Genomic DNA, 9,554 nt, shown 5'->3' with positions numbered 1-9,554 from the left:
AAACGTCGAAGGAAAGAAAATTCAAAACTAGAGGCAAAATATCTGTCGACAATCTAGACATATTCCTCTACGTAAACTCAAAATTCGTTTACGTAGAGAAACACATTAAAACGCAATTGACACAGCTCTATAGAGATATAATGGAGCAAAAATGTGCTCTCGAGAGACAGGTACTGCAAAACGCGCTTACATTAGCCAGCATCGCGCCTGACGAAACGGCGCACCGCATCATGAAGGAGCCAGGATACACAGCAGTTGTTTTAGAAGAAGTACTGCACTTGGTGAAATGCGTGCCGGTTGAATGCAAATTACGACACAATAAGCAATGTTATAATGAACTACCAGTGAAGCATAATAACGCTTCTATGTTTCTACAACCGCGCTCGCGAATAATCACTAAAACGGACACAGTGCGCGACTGCAACGAGCTCTTACCCGTAGTGTATAAAATTCACGGCACTTGGATAAGGCTCACACTGAAACCAACGGAAGGCTTAGCACCAGCAACGATTCAACCGTTAACACGACCAACGTGACATTATACGAGCTCATCATCGTTAGCAACCAGCGGTATATACAATCCGGAGGACCTAGACAGATTGCGATCTCACATAATGTTCCCGGTGGAAAGGCCATCGATGTTAAATACGATCGCCCGCGGAGCAATGGGTAACGAAATACCCGCCAGAAGCATCTCCATGCTTAATCTACTAGATGAAGAATCAATTAATAAGATAACTGAGTCAGCCGGAAGAAAAGTCTGGCGAGGGTTTATTACATTCGGATCTGCCAGTGCAGGAGTATTGGCAATTTTCATAATGTTGTTTCTGTTTCATAAGAATTTGATATCTCTGATATGGCATCTTAATCTTTATTTATGTGATTCCAGAAAACCAGGTTCACGTTTAAACATGATTATTAACAAAAAATCCAAAAAAACAAGGCGACTGAGAGTCAACGTGGTAATTAATACGCCAACCAGTAAGTCTACTGGTTGACAACTAAGAGTGGTCCTCATCGCAAGTTTGCTTCAATTTAAATGTTTTACTGTTTTAATTATTGACTCAACTATTTTTTCTGACCCTACAATTTTATTAAATGTAACTGCTCACTGCATCCTTTAGAATCCGGATTAACCTTTTAAAAGAAGGATTAATTATTTTGACTTATACTCATTGGCAGTATCAACGATATTTTTATATTTGGCAATAATCATTGTAATCGAATCATGGCGTATATCTAGGGTTTTTTTTCTGTTAACTACATATTTCCATCGTTTGATACTCAGTGATGGCGTAAATCTAGAATCTTCAACATTTATTAATTTGATTAAAATGAGAGTGTCTTTAAGTTAATTGATTAAGTAATGGGTACACTGAGAGAAAAGATTTTGTTATAGGAACAAATCAAGGGAAAGCAAATGTGATATTTGTTTAAAAAAAACAATCGATTTGTTACGATTGCAAATTAATTCGTCAATGTAACAAATAATCAATAGTATCGCTAGCAAATAAGAGGCTAATATATATATAAAAGTCGTAGACGGTTGCAGGGTCTCAAATCGTAAGAAATTAATTAATTCTACTCAAGTATTCTCCCTATATTTGACTGTGCTTGGTCGGTTTCCTACAACTTAAGACTCCACGATCATCTATGAATTCTATGTAAACGAGCTAAAGTCTATCCAAAAGATAGGTTAGATTCTATGTAGTTTGTTTCTGTTACTAATAATTGGTTGGTATAGCAGACTAGCAGCAATCACAACTAACATAATTTGTTGTTACATATTTACCGATTACCGGTTAAAGGTACTGGTGGCTTGCTAATTTAACAAAATCCTTTCTCTCAGTATAGAAGAGCAAAAAAAATCGAATTGAAAAAAGAAATCGACGAAGAATATCTAAAAATGAAAAATGCTATAGTAGATAAGTTAGCTGAAATTAAAATTGTATCGACTACAGTAGAGTTATAAAGTAAAGAGAAAAGGTATTGACACGATTTTTTAATATTTTAATTTTTTTACAAATGTATTTCTTTTTTTATGTTTCTTTAATTAACTAAAATTTTAATTCTCCGTAGAAGTTACCTGGGAATTACAGCTCGTTGGATTAATTCTCAAATCTTACAAAAAGCTGCATTAACTTGTCAAAGAATGAAAGAAAGGCATACATATCATATTTTGACAAAAGCTATTAATTCCGTATTTTTTTAATATCACATTTGAAATAAAATATGTTGCAACTGACAATGGTACAAATTTCGTTAAGACATTTCGGTATGTTTCATAATACTGTATATATTTGCTGTATATATTTTATTACATATTTGTACTATCGAATTACGATATTTCTTGCGTTACATATTTTCAATACATAATCTTATAAATTTTTAGAACTTTTGAAAAACACGAAAGTGATGATGAATCTGTAGAACTTCACGATTTAAATGAATTATTGAATATGAATGATACGGAAAATAAAGAGAAGATCTTATTACTCTTCCACGACATCATAGATGCGAATTAAGATATATATAATTATACGTTAAATCTTATGCCATTATATTTGTCATTTGCTTAATCGGCTTGATAATGCGTCGTCTAAAACGGCTGATATGTTATCAAATTTAGATTTTCTTTATGGAGAAATTTACGCATGATTCAGTCACACAGTGCAGTAGAAAAATAGAATATAAAAGATTATACGATATTTTTAAATAATGGTGAAATCGTTTCACAACTTCGTACAGCTATGTTCTACACGTTGGTTGTGCAGATATAACGTAATAAATGTGTTGTTAGAACATTATAATGAACTAAAAACATATTTTGAAGTTGTTAACAAAAAAAAATGTTACACAGCAAGAATGCTAAACGAAATATTACATGACGAAGTTAATTACTTGTATCTGATCATTCTTAAACCAGTTCTTTACGAATTAAATAAAGTAAATTGCATTTTCCAGTTAAATTATGTAGAAATCGATTGAGGACATAAAAAAAACTCGTATTTATTATAGCTAGAAAAATTTTGAAGCTTTTGTTTGTAGAAAATATAAATAATATTATAAAAAATGTTAACAATGAATTTGTACATGTGGAACCAAATGAAACTGATTTTGAAGTAGAGTATTATAAATATTATAGTAAAATAAAAGCATCTGTATCAAAAAGTGATATAAAAAATTTAGAACGAAAATCAAATTATTACCTAAAGAAGTTATTACAGGAATTATTTAAAAAATTACCTCTAATATTAATCATTTTAAAGGAATTCAGGCGTTAAGTCCAAGTGTATGTCTGTCACAAGTTGCAAAAATAAAATTTAGATCTTTCTTTACTGGATGCGTTTATTGATAAGAAAAATTTGTTTAAAGCTGAGTGTAAGTATAATATATTAAGTGATGCATACTGGAGTGCATTGTATAGAAAAGAAATATTGAAAGATAGTTATCAGTTTTGGCGAATTGTAGCGCAACAAAATGCAGGAGGTTCGTTTGCTTTTAAAAATATTGCATACTTTGCATTGAAAATCTTAAATTTGCTAATATTAAACGCAACAGTGGAAAGAATTTTTAGCATTATGAATGCGACAAAAAATAAAGTAAGGAATAAAATAGGGACAGAAATGTTAAATGCAATCCTTATGATAAAAGCGCATTCGCACACTAACAATTATTGTTTTAAAGATTTTGTAAGTACCAAAGATATGTTTAAGAAGTTTAACAATACTATGTACTTGTAGAAGAAGACTGATGTAGAAAATAAGGAAGATAGCGATGATCTGTATGTCATAGAGGCGGTGAATGAAATAGAAAGAATGTCTTGTATGAGAACGTAAGTGCGGTTTTTAATCTGTGAGTTGTACACTCACCGACTAAAAGGTTACAACACTTTTTTGTAATGGGTTTGTTATGGATCCATAAGCAAGGACCAATCGCTCGGTGAGCAGACTGCATTCCGAAACTCCTTAAAAAAAAGTGTTGCAACCTTTCAGTCGGTGAGTGTACACCTTTTGAATTAAAACTGAGATAGGTATGTTTGATACTAAATGATAATATATTGGATATTACAACACACTAATATATATTAGATATTAAATGATAATATATGTGATATTATAAGATACTAATATATGTTTGATAATAAATGTGATGTTATGCGATAACGTGATATATTGATGTATGATGCTCTCCTCCTTTGCCACGGACGTTAAAGCTCAGATTCATCAGATTGGTATACAAAGCAAAAATACAAAAAATATAAAATAAAGAAAATAAAGAAAATTTCATCGTCTGTTGGCGCGTAGTAGCGCCATGGGCGCTGAAAGTTGGCACCTTGGGATCCCAAAAACCTGACGTCGTGACTCGAACGGGGCGCTTGCCAGCCCATCGCCGCTCCCCGCGGCTCGCGTGCTGAGCTAGCAATAGGCGTACACTTGGTAGTAGTAGGCCGGGCGGACGCGTGTATTTGGTAATCTTTAGAGATTAATATCTCATTAACTTAATTGCGAAAATTGGTAGAGGACTTTCCGTCTCAATTTAGTATATACAATTGAGAATGAAATGAGCGTATATATGACCACAATAAAAATCAGTCACGCATAACCAATATATGACATCCGATATAAGTGAATGTTAAATTGATAGTTAACAAAATGATGGAATGTAGATAAATTACCATTAATTGACGTACGGTATATAACTAAATAAAAGTAATAGTGAAATATACATGAAAAATTCCAATATTATCAATGATTTAACAGACAGTAGAATAATGAATGAGCAAATTAACAATAATATTAAGGAAATAACGAGGATTAAGAGAAAATATTCTTTTTATTTTTAATTTACAAGAATAGTTGATATAATAAGTAAATTTAGGCAAATATAAAATTCTTAAAATAAGTAAAGTGAACTGAAATATTCCTTAAAATGAAAATAAGGAAAGTGATCTTTTACTCTGTACACTTACCAAATCCCTGACACAATCGTGGAATAAATAATTTCCAAGGATTTTCCAGTTAAAAGGATTGTCTCAATGTTAATATCGGTTCTTCAAAATTCCATAAATTGATTCTTGGCCGGATGCCAAAGGTAAGTCACGAAATGTCCTCGTAGCGTGAAAAATTTCAATTGCACAGTGATGAATATCGTCAATATAAAGCAATCAGTTCCTCATATCTTCCCAGAGATGATTGATTACGACAATCAGAAATGAAAATACTGAACGAACTAGTAAGGAGGATGCCCACGGTACAGGGGGATTTCTGCTAGAGATGAAACCTCTGAAACCCATAAATTCTTTTAGAGTATGATGAAATCTATCACCCAAATATCAAATTCCACTTTTTTATCGGCAAGGAAAGTTGAAAAAATATTGAAGTTTTACTTAGTGACGACGCAGTGGAGAGAGAGGCAGAGAGCGAGCGAAACAACAAGAGTGGAAGGGGAAAGCCGCTGACGTACCTGGGCGCCCGGGCAAACTGTTTGCCCGGGTACCCAGGTACGCCAGCGGCTTTCCCTTTCCACTCTTGTTGTCTCACTCGCTCTCTGCCTCTCTCTCCACTGCGTCATCACTACGTAAAACTTGTAAGGTTGAGGCTAGTTTTTTAAATTTGAATTTTTGAATTTTTATGTGAAACGCTCTAGTCTCCTTTCTATAGGAAATAGAATCCGTAACTAGTGAAAACCCTGATTGTCTGGATGGAAGGGCGGTCGATTAGAGATTTCTGCTATGATCGTCTATCTTGAGAACATTAAACACTTTATTCACGTTTCTTTGTACAGTCTATGAAGATACTCCAAGGATTCTCGCACGCGACTTACACGAATACTTATGAGTAGGTTTATAACGATGACTCCTGAGAAAATCTCGTGAAAAAGTATATAAAAACTAACGTCCGACTTATGGTACCACGTTTTTTCTCCCTTCGCCAGTTACTTCAAAAGTAGATAGATTTATCTACGTGTTCAAGAAGCTATGCTTCAACGGCCCGATCTAAACTCCCAAGGCTCCGGATATCTTGCTCCGATTCTAAGCACTTTTGCTCCAATTTTAAGTTGCGACTACTCCGATTTTCGCGAGTTACTTTACCGCATGGCGAAGAGCGAAAGATGAATTTTCTGCTCCGACATACGCTTATATAGATCAATGTCCTATCAAACGGAACTGTCAGGTGTCAGCACCTGCTGGGGTTAGAAGTCGCGGAGGTACCGCTCAGTAGCAACCTCTCCGTTACCAATTTGATTTACAACTAGAGGAAATCCACTAAGTATTTAGAAGATAACGTCTTTACCAGTTGAATTGTTATAACAAGTTATCCACGTCTTGTGTATTTAGAAGATAACGTCTTTACCAGTTGAATTGTTATAACAAGTTATCCACGTCTTGAGAATATTCATTGGAATTTCATTGTAACACAGAATCAGGAAACTTTGTGTTCGATAACTAAAGACAAATCGTGGATTATCTGACTAAGCATAATAATAGATAATTTCCTCTGGAGCATAGAACGAAACAAATTTAGGACTACCTTCACTTTTTAAATATTATCCTGAGAAAATATATTTTAGTTATAAACGAGCGTTTTTGCGTGATTAATTTTACAATATATAACGCGTAATAAACTCAAATTTGCGTTTTTTGTTCGAAGATACACGTAGGTTTATTATTTAGTTATCTTACGAAGAGACCAGTGATTTTATAGGAGTGGATACATCTTATATTCTTACACCGGACCAGAGCGGTTACGCGCGAAACACCGGCTCCACCCAGTGAGAAATAATGGAATCGACATTTCATTGTCATTTTTCATTGGGCATTCCGTTGTCCGACCAATCACCCCTCTGGTTTTAAGTCCGCGTGCAAACGTAATTCCTAGTTTGAATACAATTTTTAATTTAGTAATAAAATAATAACAAGTTAAAACTCCTTAAATCAATCAATAAAACAAGATTAGTAAATAAGGCAATAGGAGTCTACCTCTAGTTGTTAAAATATCGAGAGAGTTTATTACAATAAAAATATCCTCTCACTTCGTACGTTTCGACTCCGTTTTTGAGTCATCTTCAGCAACAACGCAACAAAATATACAGTATATCAAGAATCACAGTCATTATCCCAAATTTTCGCAATTGTCGTATGTGCGATTACCATGATTTCGTGAGATCGTGAGTACAATGTCCATTACAGTTAGTTAACTGAGTGGCAATAATAACTCAAACTAAAAAATTTTTTAAAAACAGCAAAGAAATTAATAAAGAAGAGAGCAACATAAACTCCATCAACTCACTTCACGAAACCAAGCAACTCACAAAAATCCAAATCCATTTGATACAATATTGCACAGATTGATTTTATTCTTGACAAATTTAATGCTTATCACCGGAGATTACAATTTACAATGGAAGTTGGGGGGAACTCTATTAATTTTTTGGACATAAGTTTAATTATGGATGATAACAGATTGATTTTTGATTGGTACCAAAAACCTACCTTTTCGGGCAGATATTTGAATTATTGGTCTCAGCATCCAATTTCCCAAAAAAAAGGGCTTAATATATAATCTTGTGGACAGAGTTTTTACCTTTCACATCCGATCTTTCACAAAAAAAATTGGGAATTATTGGTAAACATTTTACTAAATATATATATATAATGACTACCCATTGGAATTTATTTTTAAAATGATTAATGAAAGGATTAAAATATTGATTGAGATAGATCCAATTCAACGACAAAAAAATTAGTTGTCAAAGCACAAATTAAGAGAAAAGGTAAAATGGTTTTTCATTCCGTTCATAGAGAAGATTTCCAAGAAATTTCAGAATTTGGTAAATGGTGTTTGCAATAGAGTTACTTTTTTCAGTCTAAATAAATTAAAACAATTAATTAAAGTTCACAAAGATCCTTTACCTAAAATGATGAAAAGGAATGTAGTTTACAAAATTAATTGTTCTGATTGTGATGAAGTATTCTCCCTATATTTGATTGTGCTTGGTCGGTTTCCTACAACTTAAGACTCCACGATCATCTATGAATTCTATGTAAACGAGCTAAAGTCTATCCAAAAGATAGATTAGATTCTATATAGTTTGTTTCTATTATTAATAATTGGTTGGTATAGCAGACTAGCAGCAATCACAACTAACATAATTTGTTGTTACATATTTACCGATCACCGGTTAAAGGTACTGGTGGCTTGCTAATTTAACAAAATCCTTTCTCTCAGTGATACTTAGCATTTAGAAGCTGCAAAATGGAAGAAGAACGTAAAAGATACATCCACTTTAGGAACAAAACGAACTCAAGGATAGACCAGATAAAGAAAGAGTACTGGGAAAAGTTTTCGATGTCGATGGATTATGATATGTATGATGCCCGAAGGAAAATATTGAAAATGCTCACAACAAAGAAAAAATCAGTAAATGAATACATAACAGCCAAGGTCACCCCAGAGGCATAGATAAAGCACTTTAGAAAACTCTACACCACACAAACAAAGAAGGCGGGGAAAACGAGAGGGAGGAGGAAGTAGATACAGAGCTGAGATCCACATTGAATATGAGTTTGGAGACGGTAAAATTTGTTCTAAAGCTGAAGAATAGAAAGGCGCCTGGCGCAGATGCGATAACCAACGAATTCATCAAGTATGAGAGGGATATTCCAACAGATAACACTATATTAAAGAAAATCTATAATACAGGAAGAATTATACTGAATTTCAAGCCCAAAGCCTGGAAATTCAGTATCGCCATCCCCATATTTGAAAAGAGCGACAAGAAAAAACTCCAAAACTACAGAATAGTACTACTGAGTGTTATGAGCTCCATCTTATGAGAGACTATTGTTGAAGAATTATCCGTCAACAATTATTATTATTTTTTCTTCTTTGTGATAATGTACTATTATCACATGTGGCATTACTTTCAGTAATGAAGATTATATGCTACATTGTAGAAAGGTAACATTCTAATAAGGAAAACGAGGTACCCGCCGAGTCCTCAAATAAAAACATGGATAAAATAAAAGAATTTGCACAAAACACGCGCCTTGATTGCAAGTTTACGCGTGAAATAAATAATGGATTTGTGAAAGTCTTAACAAGCCTTCAGAAAGGTAATTTATATATTACAGTTATGAGCTATGCTCAAGTTCATAACCAGGATCATAACAGAGCACACCAGCAACCAAATTCCCATATACTTTATACTTATAAAGTATTACCTGTATTAATAACATCACTTATTTAGCTTTGAAATATAAAATATTTGTCGTTCAAAAATAATAATATTGAAATAATTATATGTCTTTTCATGAATTTTATTTTATGTCTATTGATATATTATAATTTAAGAACGCAGTGATCGTCATTTGTTTATAGCGTATGTAGGAATCCAATTCGGAACCGCGAATTGTTGCCACGGATGCCATCGCGTCGTGTAATAACGTTTTTATTTGTTTGTTTGAAAGCAACGGCATCGCAGTCTTCAGTTTAATGTCTGTAGTCTCTCATATCGCAAATCCAGCGTTTCTTTCTTATCCAAATTATTAA

General features: G+C 33.4%; 1 long non-coding RNA gene across 1 annotated transcript; it reads right to left on the bottom strand.

Annotated features, from left to right (window-relative positions):
- Positions 1–4,141: 4,141 nt before the first annotated feature.
- On the bottom strand, positions 4,142–6,180 carry LOC108759211 (uncharacterized). Its single transcript, XR_001939990.1, has 3 exons — positions 5,774–6,180; positions 4,973–5,285; positions 4,142–4,476 (listed from the first exon to the last, which is right to left on the bottom strand). It is a non-coding gene; the product is annotated as an uncharacterized LOC108759211 (long non-coding RNA).
- Between the last annotated feature and the right edge of the window lie 3,374 nt (positions 6,181–9,554).

Source organism: Trachymyrmex cornetzi, unplaced genomic scaffold, assembly GCF_001594075.2.
Source record: "Trachymyrmex cornetzi isolate Tcor2-1 unplaced genomic scaffold, Tcor1.1 scaffold1732, whole genome shotgun sequence".
NCBI classification, from domain to species: domain Eukaryota; kingdom Metazoa; phylum Arthropoda; class Insecta; order Hymenoptera; family Formicidae; genus Trachymyrmex; species Trachymyrmex cornetzi.
Note: the sequence above shows the minus strand (reverse complement) of the source record. Positions and strands in the feature narration are given on the sequence as shown.